General features: G+C 33.4%; 1 long non-coding RNA gene across 1 annotated transcript; it reads left to right on the forward strand.

The window, feature by feature from the left end:
- Window positions 1–2,216: 2,216 nt before the first annotated feature.
- Window positions 2,217–15,538, forward strand: LOC150103346 (uncharacterized). The gene is made up of 3 exons (XR_016548768.1): window positions 2,217–2,275; window positions 2,386–2,566; window positions 15,445–15,538. It is a non-coding gene; the product is annotated as an uncharacterized LOC150103346 (long non-coding RNA).
- The last annotated feature ends 1,215 nt before the right edge of the window (window positions 15,539–16,753 follow it).

A 16,753-nucleotide genomic window follows, 5' to 3' on the forward strand; every position in this document is an offset into this window, starting at 1 on the left:
CGTAAAATGTTAATTTATATTTAACTGTATACGTAATCAAAAAGTTAAAGAAGTAGCTTAAATATTATGTTGTTCTTATTTGTAAAATATTTAATGTTATGTAATCACAAATGTAGTAGTAACAGAGCATACATTACATTAGCGAAATGTTTACGTTTAGTCTGTTGTCATGGAGACGCACGCGTAAACAACCACGAGTGAAGAGAGCGTGGCGTTCGAACGTAAGGTGGGAGTGAAGGTCATATAGAATATAGAGAAAAAGGGTAAAGAAGAAGGAAGGTCATAGATAAGATAGAGAGGAAGAGAAGAATTATTATTAAGGAGTGAGGAGAGAGTTTTGCGGAACCAAGATTATAAAATCCTCAGGGCAGAAATTTATGAGTATAGTGTTGGGAAGTGAACCTATAAGTAGTGAAACATAAAGTTTAATGTTATAAGCGAAATCTGCTGTTGTTATGAAGAAAGGTTGATACCGTAATCAGATAAAAGGAAACTGGACAGTCAATGTGAAAATTCTGATTATTTCCAGTTAATCTGGATTACGATTAAACTCTATGTTGCCCTAGGAAAACGTTATATTGATTACTTGGAGGAAAGTGAACTGGAAAAGATATTAGTACCTAATTACTGTTATTTGGAATAGTGAAGTGCGACTTACAGTAATACAGTTTAAACTATGGAGAATATTTGTTATGTGTGTTCCGCTAACGTTAATTAAGTTAATTCATAAGTGCTCTCTCAATAATTTGATGTATTGAAGAATTTGTCTGGTAAGAGTAGTTGTATAAGTTTGTCTATTTTAGCATTAACTGTGATATTTCTCTGATGCTCAAGGTCCGGAATATAATTGCTTGGAATATTGCTTACTTGGTTTATTGCCTGCTGTGAATATAAACATTGAGCTAATAGATTTGTGAAGACTGATTAATTGTGAAGTTGTTATATTAACTTGAGATAAGAAGATTTGTGTTTTTGAGACTGTGAATTGTATATGGAATATAGAACATAGATTTGGCACGAGTGACCTAAGAAAATGTATTAAGTTATTTGTATAGTTCCATTTTAAAATAGAGTTCTTGTATTTGTTAACCATATCATATATTAAATGTTTTATTTTGTTGATCTAAATATTGTGTTTGCCTGAATTCCTTTTTATTGCACCGTTCATAAATATTCGAATCTTGCGGGAACCCCAAGTAAAAATGATAATAAATAATTCGGCCTAATGAGAAGACTGCTAAACTAATTTAGAATTGATCCTACTATTTACATAGACTAATCTAAGAATAGGGTGGCGCAGTATAAATATAAATTTCCCTACTTTTGGATCGGTGATCACTTCGTAATTAGTTATTTTATTTATAAAAGTGACTTAAGACTAGATGGTAAATTAGAACATGACAGAAAAAAGTCGTCAGGATACCATAAAGAAATATATAAACAGAAATGACGTTTTAGACAAAAACGTTCTGCAACAATATATCCACAACAAATGTTAAGCAAGAGTAAAACTAACTGATTGGTAATTGTTACCGACTAACAAACAATCAGACACAAAAATGGTCGTTTACACGTTGCAAATATTTACATGCAAGAATATTTCTATCAAGCGAATCCGCTTATTTTAGATGAACAGAAAATTTCTAATTGTGTCGACCGTTTATCTCTGCAACGATTAATTCTATCTCTGAAAAGACATCGCAGTAAGTAAATAGTTTGCAGTGTCGTTTATTACTTTAAAATTCTAGAAAAGTATAACGCGAACCAAGAATGTAAACTTTCGGCTATGCTTTGCATTATTTAAATGTTCCCATTAATAATTGATATTTATAATTTGAAATTTAGCAAACTCATCGAATTTGAATTCTTGTTGCCTCTTAGATAAACAGTAGGAATGGGGGTGTGATATGCGTAAATATTTTCCACTTTTTAATTATTACATAATTTTTCTGGGTTAAAATAATTTCTATAATTTAACAGGATTACAAAATATGTTACGTGAAGAAACTAAATTGATTTTCATTACTTTAGAGATATTTTTCTTACCTTTATACCCGCGCCTAAGGCCGCATATAACAGCCTCGTTTGCATGAACCTGAAAACACGCGACCCTGAACCTTTTCATTGCAATCATTTCGAAGACAGTCATAATTAATAACAAAATTGCAATCCAAGATTTATTAAGTCTCGATATAAGAAAAGGAGAGAAAAGAACAAATGAATCAACATCCTTATCGTTACCTGAATGATAAACAAAAAGAGAAGACCAGGGACCGTAAGTATACGAGCAGAGATCTTCCAAAATGTTTCAAACGCTATTCGAAGTTTTATTCTTATTTATCTCTCGGCGAAATATTTTTGAATTTTTTTGTGTGTTTACTGAAGGGCTCGAGATGGAGTATCCTGCTTTAAATAAAACTCAATATTGCTGTTCAATTTAATGAACACAAAGCCGATGACGTTAACCTGTTCTAGAAGGATAGCCTCAGCAGAGAATTAGGAATAGAAACCAACTATACAGACATCTTCTGAAGTGCATTCGACATGCACGTGTTCTTCAAAGCAGGTAACCAAATTAATAAGAGTTGAAGATTTTAAAAATTTAGAATATTTTAATATGTAGAGCTGAAATACGGTGAATTTAAATTTATTTGTTTAATAGCAATTCACACACATACAGAGAGAGAGAGAGAGAGAGACTTTTATGTAACTCACGTGATTTTTTTCCTTGAAAATTTCTGGAAAATTCCTTTTAATGAACTTTAGTATTTTATATTTCGTGCATGACGTCGTGTTATTGTATTTTGAAAACTGTATTTTAGTTATCATGAAATAACGTTTTTTTTGTATCCTTTATGTGGCTCTTCTTATTAAGGTATGTTTGCCAAACTCTGATTGTAAATTTAAATATTAAAAATAATTTTTCGAACAATCCTTTTAGATTGCTCATTTTCATACCGAATTCTTTCGCTGTTCTCCGATTAAGCTGACCAATTGCGTTCCATTTCTAGATACCATCGAAAATGCGATTTTATTCTTCTTTCATTTTCTCTTTCTACTTCAGTTCCTGTAATGCTGTTTGATGTCCTGCGCGTATTATTTGGCAACCGAAACAGGTAGCGCAATGCTTTGATACTTTAAAGAGATATTCCAGGAAGTCCAGGAAAATCTTTATCGTGTGTTATTAATTCAGACTACACTTTCCTTAAGCGGTAATCCTAATAAATTTGTTTCTTTTATTCTATCCTTTTAGAAATATTTCTGTCCTCTCATTTACCCAGACATGCCGTCCTCAATCTTCATCTCTGTCCTCCCTAATTGAATACTTTTATCTCTTACAAAACCTATACATTTGCCACAGGATGTAATCAAAGATGATGTTCTTCATCATCATTAAATTTAGGATATGATAGAGAGAGAGAGAGAGAGAGAGAGAGAGAGAGAGAGAGAGAGAGAGAGAGAGAGAGAGAGAGAGAGAGAGATTATCAATTTATGCAGCTGCGGTATCTCCAAATATGAAGGGAAAACCAATTCAATTTTAATGAAAAAACGACTGCGAGTTCTCCTCTATACTGATTTTTAGCATGAACAACACTGTTTGTTCTCAGATTTATTCTCCCCTATTTGGTTCATAGAGACCGTTAATCTTCTTACTCTCCCATGATCAGCAAATCTGGCAATGCTATTTTGTCAGTCAAAATAATTCATATAAGAATCGAGAAGTTTAAAGAAGAGGAAAAAAAATCTCGTTTCCAGTTGAACCTAACTTAATATTAAATAACGGTTCACATAGTCCCTGGTTCCAGAATGCACATATATTAAACAAGTCATACTGACATATTGTTGAATGCTAAACATCTCAGACGACAAAAAGAATTGTTCCAATAGCAGAATTCTCTTTCATTGTTCACATCTTTCTAATTGTTACTTCTTCGGCTGTAACATGTTTGGTGAAGTATATTTTTTTTAAAATGTCGCATACCGTTTGCAAAGGTTTAAAATATTATCTACTATGCAAATGTTTAATTAGCATGATTATTATTTAATCCCAGTTCAAATCCATCTACGAGATGTCAAGGATTGGATAGGATTACAGGAAGATATCGTGGAATAAAGAGGATTTTGGATTAACCAAGTCAGGATGGAAGTTTCCATTTCTGATGAGTAACGTAAGTATGTTATAGAAGTGGATGAGCGATAGAGAACCCTCGTAGTGCAGTTAGTGAAGAAGAGCCCTTTGTTTGTAAACATCCTGGTTCGAATCCCGTGAGAAACGTTTATCAGATGTTGCCAATCTTGCATTTCCTATTCAAGTTTAAGAAATTAATCCAAACGAATGCAAATGATTACTTTTGTGATAATTGCATTCAAATTAACCATTGATTACCCAATTACGTATATCATTTAGGATTATTATTGGAAGGGTAAGAATTTTACTCATTTTTTAAAGGTCGGAAATTCTCTCTTCGAGGAGATAAGTCTAGAAAGCAAACAAGAGTTACAAATCACTATCTTAGGTGCATTTCATGTATTACTTCATCCACCACAATTATCTCTCAGAAAAGAGATTATCCCGATCATGAGATATTTCATGTACCAAACGTATTAATTCAGTTTTTGCAACATTATTACAAAAGCTAACATGCCTTGAAAGATGTGTTTAAAATACGTTATACTTTATGAAAGAAAATTCACTCCATACGATTTTAGTTCTATATATTTATATCGGCTTTGTTACGATATAAAATAAAAAGGTGTATTTAATTTCTGAATATAAATTTAAAAATACTTATAATATATAAAATCACTTTATAATTCCCATAGAATAAATAGAGTACATTGCGATTTTATTAAAAGATTTTATATCGATAAAATCGTTTACATAAACGATTTTATATCGCGCGATATTTTGATAAATATTGCGCGATTTCCCTTGTATCGACGTTATTTGTTTCTTTTTAATTTTTTTTCTCTTATTATTCTTTCTATTTTATCCACTTTGAATGACTGTGAGTGGGCGTGCGTGCGTGCTTGTGCATGTGATTAATTTATCTTTTTTTTTCTGCTTTGCATGCATTTGATTCTTTTGCAGATGGATGATGGATATCATTTCACATTAATGATAGAGGTTGTCATCTCAAATGAGAGATGGAAGGGGGGGTCAAAAGTGTTTAATATTCACGCCGCCCTTGTGAAAATTCCGATTAAAAGATTTATGAAATTCTGGGAAGTATATGAAATAAGTATAATTACAATTTCTTTCTTTCTTTTTTAAATAGGTTTCGTTAAGTAGTTCATAAGAATCTGAAAATATCAATACTTTACCTAAGATTCCTGTCGTATTTCTTCCATGTGCATGAAATCACTTTATTTATTTGTTATAATTTTTTAAGAACATACCTTTTCAAAACTGACTTCCTCCAATAGAGGTTAGTTCACACGCGAGGTTTCTTGATTTTCCAATGGAAGAAAGATAAGTTACAGAAATTTCAAGAACTAAAGAAATCAAAACGATGCAGATTGGTGAAGGCTTTCTTCACCAATCTGCTTTTCTTCGAGCAGCCAATAGGTGAACGCTTATTGAGAAAGAGCTCTGCACGCACACACACACACACACACACACACACACACACACACACACACACACACACACACACACACACACACACACACACACACACACACACACACACACACACACACACACACACACACACACACACACACACACACTTAAATTGTGGACGACACTTGAATGTTGAAATATCAAAACGAGTATTTGAATCTTGAAACAAACTAAACAGTAAAGCAGATGGATAGATAGTGAGATGATTAGATTATCAGAAAGCAAAAGTGAAAAAGAGAACTGAAAATCAACTGAAAAAAATATATATATATATATTGAAGTTGAAGATGAACTGAGATAACTAGAGACATTTAAGTCTACAAGCAAGTATTCATTCCTCGTTATTCTGCTATTTAAAAAATATATGTGAAAATAAAATTGAATAAAAGTGGTAGGTTCCGAATTTTATTTGGGTTTTATAATAGTATATCCAATCCTTTTCATCCGTCTAGGGCGGGTTGAGTCCCCTCCAAATGAGGGGTTACTGGCGTATTAATGCAGCGGTTTTCTCCACTCCTCTGCTACATCCCCTAAGGGCGATATTCATGACTGTATCCCTGTGTGTTCATGGAGACGGTTTGCCTGTTTGCGGGATGAAAAACCCCACATAAACTAGGAAGAAAAACCCTGCTGTCCACGCCCAAGACCAATACAGCTAATTTAGTGTTTAGGGTAATTTCTGTCTTATTCCATATGAATTTATTCAACTGACTTCCTACCATATCAGCTTTCTTGATTCTGTTGTCTATTTCCATATTTAATTTACCATCTTCACTAAACATTGTGCCAAAATAGCTGAAATGTTTTACTTGGTCTATAGGTTCTCCTATAGAACAATGAAGTTGATATTTTCAACGTTTCTGCCTATTTAGATTGTCTTTTTCTTGTTATTGCTGACCTTCAAATATCTATTAAAACAGTTATTCAATTTAGTCAGGGAATTTGCAGACTTGTAGCGGATTTATTTAGAAGTATAACATCATCTACAAAGAGCTGACATTAACATCTCCAATTTTGATATCATGTTTAATACCACTTTCCTTCATAGTGTGATCCATATAGATAAAGAATAACAAAGGGGATAATCTACTTCCCTCTCTGGCTCCATATTTAACATTAAACCCTCTTCCAGTGCTTTCTTCAATTCTAAGTGCTGTGTTAAAACTCAAATAAAGACAAAGTATTGCTTAATATATTGTCCCCATTGCGCATTACACCTGTACCGTTTTGAATAGCTTCTCCTTTATGCTATATGCATTTGCCTTTCTCAGATCTACAAAATTTAAATACAGATCTTTGTTATATTCCTATGATTTCTTAATTATTTAAATTAAGGGGATATTTAATACCGCATGATTGATTTCTTAATTATTTGTTGTAAAGTGAAAATCTGATCCTGACAGCCACTATTTGGCCTGAATCCAGCTTGTTCTTCAAAAAGCTTCCCTATCATAAACCGTTTCAACCGTTTCTCAAGTATGTTTGCATAAATCTTATCAGGAACACTCAGTAGAGAAATACCTCTGAAATTCTCACATTCTGTTTTATTTCCTTTTTTTACGATGACAGATCTATCTAAATCATCTGGAAGTCATCCCTCTGTTCATGCCTTCTGAACTACGCATTGCAGCCACTGGAAGACTTTTATACCTCCATATCTGAGCATTTCTAGTCAAACAGCGTCTACTCCTGCTGCCTTTCCACATTTTATTCCTTTGATGGCTTTTTCTACTCCAAGTATGGATATGTATTCCTGATTGCATGCTTATGAAGGGTTTTTTTTTTACCACTGTGCTGTCACTGATTATTTCGTTTAGCAATCTTTCGAAGTACTTACTCCATACTTCAAGGATATCTTTTTCTCTAGTTTTTCATGTCACCATTACCATCTCTAATTCCTTCTACAGCACTCTTTCCTCCATTTCTGAGCTTTTTCAACAGCCTCCAGAATATTTTGCCGCATTGCTGATATTTATTTTTTATGTTCTTGCCAAAGTCTGCCCATGACTTTTGTTTATATACTTTCACACAGTGTTTAGCTTTCTTACATTTGTCTCTGTATTCTTTAAGAGCAAAAGCTGACTTATTCAGCAGGAACTTTTGATATGCTTTCTTCTTTATCTTCACTGTCTCTTTAACTTCCTGTTTTCGCCAAGCAGTTCTCATTTTTCTATCTTTGCAGATAACATCACCACATGTCTCTCAAACTGAATCAATCAATGTTTTCTTCAGGGTTTGCATCCTAATCTAGGTTTGGTTCCTGTTCTCAAACTCTTTCATTTTTTTCTTGAATAATTCTTGTGTATTTTAATCAGCAGTTCACATTATTTTAGTCGCCTCGTACAACATGCATTAGCTACATTGGTGCTATTCTTATATCGGCAGCTTTCTCCTGTTTTCTTATAAGAAAATATATTCGAAAATAAAAGTGGTATGTTTTTGAATTTTATTTCTTATAAAATAATTTAAATAAATTTAGGAAATATTGTCAACATTTTAATAATATAAATGAATTCATGAGATTTTTATTATATCTTTAAAAAATTTCGAAATATCACATTTGTTTCATTTATAAATCAGGTATTTGTGCGAAATGCGGGAATAAAATTCGAATCGGTCAATTTCCTCACAATTAATATTCGTGAAGTTTCCTACTCCCTCATGTCAGATATGTAGACCTTCTTTCTTTAGTTTGAAAAATAAAAAAAATAAAAAAATTTTGAAAAAGAAGACTTTCGATCAATAGATTGTCCATAATAAAAATTCAAAGTTGTTCAACGATTTCCTTAATACGAATGCGAAAATTGTTAAAAAACGTTTTGGTATTAGACTGGTGTGTATCCTGAAAACAGAACATTCACACACACATACCAGGAGCCAAATGAGAGCGAGAGAGAGAGCCGAGGTAATTTCTAGGAACCTTGTGGAAAGCTTCTTCTCCCCCCCCCAATTTGGTGGGAATTCCACTTTAAACATTTATCACCATTGGAATATGGCGAGAAATAATTCGACCTGATCGGAAAATAATTTCTTAATTATTAATATATGATAGTAAGACTTAGGAGATGATTCTTAGGAGGTCTCCATTAAATAAAGAAGGAAAAATCGGTTTGTAATTCTCAGGCTGTTCACTTCAAATAATGACGGAAGGCGTTCCCTTTTCAGATTCCTCTTAAAGCAATTGTTGATTAGGATTCTATTATTTCACCTCCGTTCTTCTCATTTTCTCAATGACCTCCAACACTATACACACACACAGCTACAGTTTTACTGATGAAAGATGAGAGAAATCTTGCATTTTTCAAAAATTTCAAGCTTCAGCATCATCTACAATAAGTATCCTAAACAAGGATCTCATAGTTTCTAAACTTTTAGAAAACTACTCCAGAATTTCTGTTGATGTAACTTATTATAAAATAAGATAATCATAATGATTATAATGATACTAGGGGGGATCCTCCCCCACCCTGATGCCTACGGCGCCCAACTCCTGAGTTCCGGACTAATAGACCGGTTCTCCTTGAATTCTGATGACTCGAAAGGGGGTACCCCCCCCTGCGCCTACGGCGCCCAACCCCACGAGTTCCGGGATGGTAAGCCGGTAATCTGGTAAGACAAAAAACGTGACATAAAAAAGTGACAAAAAACGTTTCAAATTTCGGCTTATCTTTTTATATATAGAGAGTAGATATATATACATGGGGGGAAGCTGTGCCCCCTATGACTGCCCCAAGTCATGACATGCGCGTTATGCTAATTTCAGTAATGAATACTAACATGTACTGTTATTTTCATTGTTTGATTTGTAGGATGTAGGTGTTTCATTGTTTAAAAGCCTACATCCGTTTCAAAGCTGACGTCACATCCCTTTCCAATTTCAGCTTATCATTTTATAAGTTACTATAGAAATGTATCCATTACTATGAAAAGGGATAATTTCTTTCATGATATTCTGTAATGTTAAAAATGTACGAATTTCCGTTTTTTATCCCATCATAATCTGAATTAGTATTTTATTTTCTTTAATTTTCGAACATTGACTACGTAGAAATTGAAATCTCGCGGAAACAATTAAGACGACTTTATTGAGCTGATGCGTGATAACTTCTTTAAGCTGTACGAGTATGCGACTGAAGGAATTCGATGTTAAAGAATATTTGACCTGATTATACTCGTGTTGTATAATAACTTGGGAAGTAGCTAATTGCATGGATATTCCAATTATAAAAAAGGTCACATCATTAACTCAATGCAGAAAATTATGGCCAGCTGAGGCAAATACTAGGTTCGTACCTGTGGTATTCTAGATGAGAAGGGATAAATGCAGTGTATGGAAAGTATTTTTAAAAACACGTCACTGATGCAATATTGTAATATGTCCATAGAGATCGATGAATGAATAGGGCAAGATTGAAATGGATGTGAAATCTTATAGAGGAAGAGATTACTGGGGAAAAAAGAAGCTCATTGCACAACAAATGAGCATCATTCTGATATAAAAATAATCAACCTGGTGAATGTCACATTGACCTCAAAGCTACCGCTAGAGTAGAAGTAACTCAGGTATATGAGAGGGAGGTATTGAACAGTTGCTTAAATGGAATATGAATTCTGCAATTCGGATTGAAGGGATATGAAGACAGAAATTGAAATAAGGCTCTCGTCCGAACTAGGTTTTTTTTTTTACTTTGCTGTGTACTTTGAGTCTAAGCACATGTGGAGATTCTCAAAGAATATATAATAATTCTATTATATAAGTATGGTGCAGTGATAGAATGTGTAATAATCCCATTGCAGAAGGTTCTTGCAAAGATTGATGTGCTTATCAATCGATATATATATATATATATATATATATATATCCAGTGATAAAATTTTAAATTTATCACTGGAATTTATCACTGGAACGTGGATTAGGCCTACTGGGGATACCACGTAAAAAAAGCGCGCCTAATACTCTACCTCTGGAGGTGGTGTGGAAAAGAGTACACCTTTCATCCCTTCTATCAATTATCATTAAGAGAGCGATCTGAACATTATGCAGAGATGCTCTCTTAATGATAATTGATAGAAGGGATGAAAGGTGTTGCTCCATGTTGCGCACATGTTCATGAAAACAGTTAACGACGCAAATTTGCTCTAATCAACAGCTAATAATCTTCTTTTACAAGTCAATACATTTCAGTGTTACTGAGATTTGTAAATCTCAGAGTGAATAGGACTTTAAAAGGCTTCGCATCTTTGTACATGATAAACGAGCTTCCTTTAGAAAGAGCACCAGATTATTTGCATTAATACGACGAGTCTCCATATATATGTTTAGTCTTTTGGTGAAACTCCTTAACTTTGAATGTAATGAGGAAAGATTTTTCATTAAATTTTGTTAAGAGATAGTTGTAATGATGTTAGCTATCTATTGTCAATAATTGTGGCGATTTGTTTCTGCATCTCTATACTTTCCTTATAATAAACTATTTTTATTAAAAAGTCACTTTAAATAATTTAACAAATTTCATTAAACTTTAATTATAAGTTCAGTGAAATAAAAAATCAATAGATATACTTAACTTTTATTTGAATATTTAAGATTATATTTGTACACCATTTATTTTTTTATAAAATGTTTTTGAAATATCAATCCTAAAAAAAAAAAAATATGATGAATCAATCGACCGTGAGATGCGGTGATTGATTCATTCAATCCAATATCCTTGGAGGGTAATGGATGGCAATGCTGTAGCCAATGAAGTTCTAACTGAGGCTCGGCTATTGCTGTTACCCTCCTGCCATGATCTGAGCTTTAAATGCTCAATAACATCCTATCCGTACACTGTACTCTACAGATAACGGGGAAGATGAAAAGCATTCTTGCTTCGCCCCTTAAAGCCAGTCCTTATAAGGACTATAAGGAAAAAAAATATATAACGTTTACGTAACCTCCTTCCTCTTGAAGAGAGAAGGCTTTACTATCTGGCAGTAGTTGCGTCTTTTTTTCTTTTTTTTTGAGCTGGACAGAAGTTCGAGTCGTCGACTATGCAATTTAAATGATGAACACGTAATTACTTATGTTGGTAATTGATTAAATTTCATTATATTTATATTTTTATTTTATCTAACCGTTATATCTATGTTTTAAAACATTTTACGAACATTTATAAAATGTTTTTTCTTTTTCTTTATGATTTTATTAAGTTTCGGTTACATTTTTATCACAAGGAACTGAACCATCTATTCCTTCTGCATATGCCTACATTTGCAGTGCTGAAGATTGTGAAATGTCATCAGTATCTGTTAATAAATAAGTAAAGGATATATATAATTTGGAATTAATATCTTAGCAGAAATTCCTAAAGTTAGAATATATGTATTTCTGAATAAGAGCTTAGCCATTAACCCCAACTCAACATCACCAGAGTTAAAGATCCGTACTATCAACACAAGAAGCCTGAATGGCAAAGAAATGGAGCTCGCTGAGGAATTAGATAAATACCAGATCGACATAATAGGGGTGACTGAAACAAAAAAGACAAAAACTGGTGAGATCTTTCTGAGCAATAAATACAAAATGTTATATTCAGGCAATGACAATCAAGGAAAAGAAGGAGTAGCCATAGTATTCAACACAAAATACGAGGCTAATCTTCTTGAATAGCAGTCAGTCTCAAGTAGAGTAATGTGAGCAAATATGAGAACAGGGAACTGGACAATGAGACGTATTTGTGCTTATTTATTTCTACCTTAGTAAAACCTTCTGTGGGACCATATTCTATGGTCCCACAGAAGGTTCTACTAAGGTAGAAGTGGAGGAATTTTTTGAGGCTTTAGAAAAAGCAACTGACACAATGAGAAAGGAAAAGTTGGTCCTTATTGGGAATCTAAATAGCAGAGTAGGAAATGATTGTGAGGCATACATAAATATTTTGGGAAAATTTGGAGAAAAGAGCAAAGCTAATAATAATGACAAATATCTGTTGGATTTCTGCTCAGAACATGGACTGACTGGTTATTACTAACACCATGTTCCAACATAATCGTGTGTACAAATTCACATGGAGAGAAGAGACAAGGAATAAGAAAAGTCTCATTGACTATGTTATTGTTGATAATGATGTTTTCTCCCTGGTACAGGACAGCAGAGTGTACAGAGGATTTGAAATTGGAAGTGATCACTATTTAGTCTTGAGCAGGATAAAATTGAATTTCATATTGAAAAGAATAACATGTAAGAAAGTTTTAAAGAGAATAAAAGTTGAGCATCTCTCAGATGTGAACTGTAGACTAAAATACACAAAGATTATTGAAGAAAAAATTAAAGAGTTTGAGAACAGGAATCAAACCTTGGAGATTCAGTGGCAAGCTTTGAAAAAAGCCCTGATTGATTCTGCCAGAGAGGCATGTGGTAAAGTCTGCAAGGATAGAAAAATAAGAACTCCATGGTGGACACAGGAAGTTAATGAGGCAGTGAAGGAAAAGAAGAAAGCATATCAAAAGTTCCTGGCAGATAAGTGAGCTTGTGCTCTTAGAGAATATAGAGACAAATGCAAGAATTCTAAACACCGTGTAAAACTAGCTAAACAAAAGTCATGGGAGAACTTTGGCAAGAATATAGAAAATAAATATCAAGAAGATGGCAAAATATTTTGAAGGTTGTTGAAGAAGCTTAGGAATGGAGGAAAGAGTGCTGTAAAAGGAATTAGAGATGATAAAGGTGACATGAAAACGGAAGAAAAAGATATCCTTGAAGTATGGAGTAATTACTTTGAAAAACTGCCAAATGAAACAAGCAGTGATAACAGCACAGTGGTAAAAAACACTGACCAGGCATGCAGTCAGGAATACATATCCATACTTGAAGTAGAAAAAGCCATCAAAGGCTTGAAATGTGGAAAGGCAGCAGGAGTAGATGATATTCGACCAGAAATGCTGAAGTATGGTGGTTTAAACGTCTTACAGTGGCTGCACTGCATAGTTCAGAAAGCCTGGACAGAGGGACGAATTCCCGATGACTGGAGTAGAGCTCTCATAGTACCCATATATAAATAGGGAAATAAAACTGAATGTGAGAATTACAGAGGTATTTCTCTACTGAGTGTTCCTGGCAAGATCTATGCAAGTATAGTTGAGAAGAATTGTGTAAGAGAAGCTTGGTGAAGAACAAGCTGGATTCAGGCCAAATAGAGGCTGTCAGGATGAGATCTTCACTTTACGGACAAATAGTCGAGAAAGCATGGGAATATAACAAAAATCTGTATTTAAGTTTTGTCGATTTGGAAAAGGCATATGACAAAGTGCCAAGAGAGAAGCTATTCAATACGTTACAGTTATATGGTGTCAATGGGGCATTATATCAACAATACATAGTCTTTATTTGAGTTGTAAGTCAGCAGTTAGAATTGAAGGAAGTACAGGAAGATGGTTTAATGTTAAATCTGGTGTGAGACAAGGATGTACATTATCCCCTCTGTTATTCATTATCTATATGGATCACATTATGAAAGAAAGTGGTATTAAACATGATATCAAAATTGGAGATGTTAAGATCAGCTCTTTGGTTTATGCGGATGATGTTATACTTCTAAATAAATCCGCTACAAGTCTACAAGATTCTCTGACTAAATTCAATTGATGTTGTAATAGATATGGTATGAAGGTCAGCAATAAAAAGACAAAGACAATGAAAATAGGCAGAATCATTGAAAATGTCAATTGTGTTTTGAATGGAGAATCTGTGGAACAAGTAAAACATTTCAACTACTTAGGTACGATTTTTAGTGAAGATTGTAAATTAAATATGGAAATAGACAACAGAATCAACAAAGCTGGTATCATGGGAAGTCAACTGAATAAATTCATATGGAATAAGAGAGAAATTAGACTAAATTAGTCTAATTTAGTCTAACGGAACACTAAATTAGCTGTATACAAGACAGTGTTCAAACCAGTTTTAACTTATGGATCTGAGAGCTGGGTCAGAAGTAAAACACTTGACCAAAGACTAGAGACTGCAGATATGAGAGTCCTGAGATTAGAGGCGTGAATAGATGGCATCAATGGCAATATCATATTAAAAACGAGGATATTAGGAAAGAACTTGACATTGTCGGCATCCAGGAATGCGTTAGCATAGCTAATCTCAGGTGGTATGGTCACTTAAGCAGAATGGGCGAAGAAAGATTAGCAAAACAAGTGTTCCCTGCCAGATTGACAGGAAAAAGACCCAGAGGAAGACCAAAATATAAGTGGATTGATACGGTACAAAGTGCCTTAGACGATAGAAATATGAGATCTGATAATGTTGGAGTCTTGACAAGTAACAGACTGATTTGGAGGAAAATTGTAGATAGGAAGTTGGTAATGATGTAATTTTTTTCATGTAGTACTATCATATCCTGTACACCCCATTGAGGGTACATGGCAGGAATTTGATGATGATGATGATGATGTCAAGGATAGATGGAACCACGTACCAGCAGCCATAACTATTATTGAACAGAATGTTTATGTATATTTACAAGTTTTTCTTGATTTTAAAGAATACTAAACACATGTTTACTTTGATTTCTATATACCTCTATATATATCAATTCATCGTTTATGTAAACTTTTATTAAAATTATTAGAAAAGAAAATGATGCTTTAAAAATGAAAAGAAATTTAATAAACCATATTTTTATTCGCATAATAAGAATTAAAAAAAATGACGTACATATATTTTGATCATAAGATATTATATAAGATATTATGTTTTGATCATAAGATATATAATATAATATATAAGATATTATACATTATATAAGATATTATATATTATATAACAGGGTTGACCAGAGTTTTTGCAGCAAGAGCCCTAGTTACCTACCAGAAATTGTTCAGAGCCTCATCCAAAAGGTCTATGTCAGTCATAGAGCCACATCCCAAAGGTCTAAAACTAGCCTCTATTACAGTTTTAAATTCTTCAGTAAATTTTGTCATGAAGTTAATTTGGTTATTAACTGAAGATTTCAACGATTTAATCTTTTTAATTAGTATTTCAGATATTTCTGGATATCGAGATGAAAATTGACGATGCAGTTTTTCATATTGATGTTTTAAATTTCTTACTTTGAAATTGCTCACTGTTGACCTACAGATGAGGCAAAACGTTTATCGTTTTTCTCAATAAAAGCATAGTTTTCTTCCCATTCTTCCTTAAAATTTCTATGTTCGTCGATATACTTTCGCTTCTGTTTACTTTCAAGAGTCATGCTGCAAAATATTCTATAATAAAATTTTAAAAATGAAATATTAATATTTAAATCATTTGGAATTTAAGTTATTACCTTTTTATTAATATAAGAAGTACGAAATTCAGTAATGTATCTTTTTAAATTTTCTAAAGAGGTAATATAAATATAACTACATTGCCGAACAGCATGTTAACAGAAAATTTCATCAAGCCACTCAAAAACATTGACCAATCGAGCAGCAAAATACAGCTTATTACGGATGGTAAATAAACATCGATGATTTTTAGAAAAAAAGATCGATTTTTTTTACTTTTTTTTTTGGCTTTGCCTCGAGATTTTTAAATTATTATCATCATTCGGAAAAACCTTATTAGGTGATTGCCCGATGTCTGATAGAAAATTAAGAAAAATTATAAATATTTTTTATTTGTTAGTTGAGCCGCAATAAAACTTAAGAAGAGCCTCATGCGGCTCGCGAGCCCCAGTTTGGCCACCGTGGTTATATAAGATATTATAAGATACAAGAAAGGCGAGAACGCCCTTCTCGCCTCTCGATAGTAGTAATGAAATTGGCGATAAATTAATGGTCGGTAATTAAAATTTTATCCAAAGTAAATTTACATCATTATCTGAGAGATTCATAAACATCGTCTTCACCTTGTTGTGGTCAGGGGGGGGGGGGTACTTGCGCGTCCAAATGATCCTGAGAAGTAGGTAGGCGATAACTATGCTACCAGTAGGGCATCCCAAACTGGACTGGTCAAAGGTGAGGGTCCAGACTAAGAGAGACTCCCTGATCCTCCACATTGAGTGTTGATCATGAGGCCGAGAACCTCATCTTGTAAAACACTTACTAGTTAGGAACGAAAACCAAATAAGCCTCAATATCGGACTTACAAGA

Source organism: Typopeltis vanoorti, chromosome 9, assembly GCF_054136105.1.
Source record: "Typopeltis vanoorti isolate ZY-2024b chromosome 9, IOZ_Tvanoo_1.0, whole genome shotgun sequence".
Lineage (NCBI taxonomy): Eukaryota > Metazoa > Arthropoda > Arachnida > Uropygi > Thelyphonidae > Typopeltis > Typopeltis vanoorti.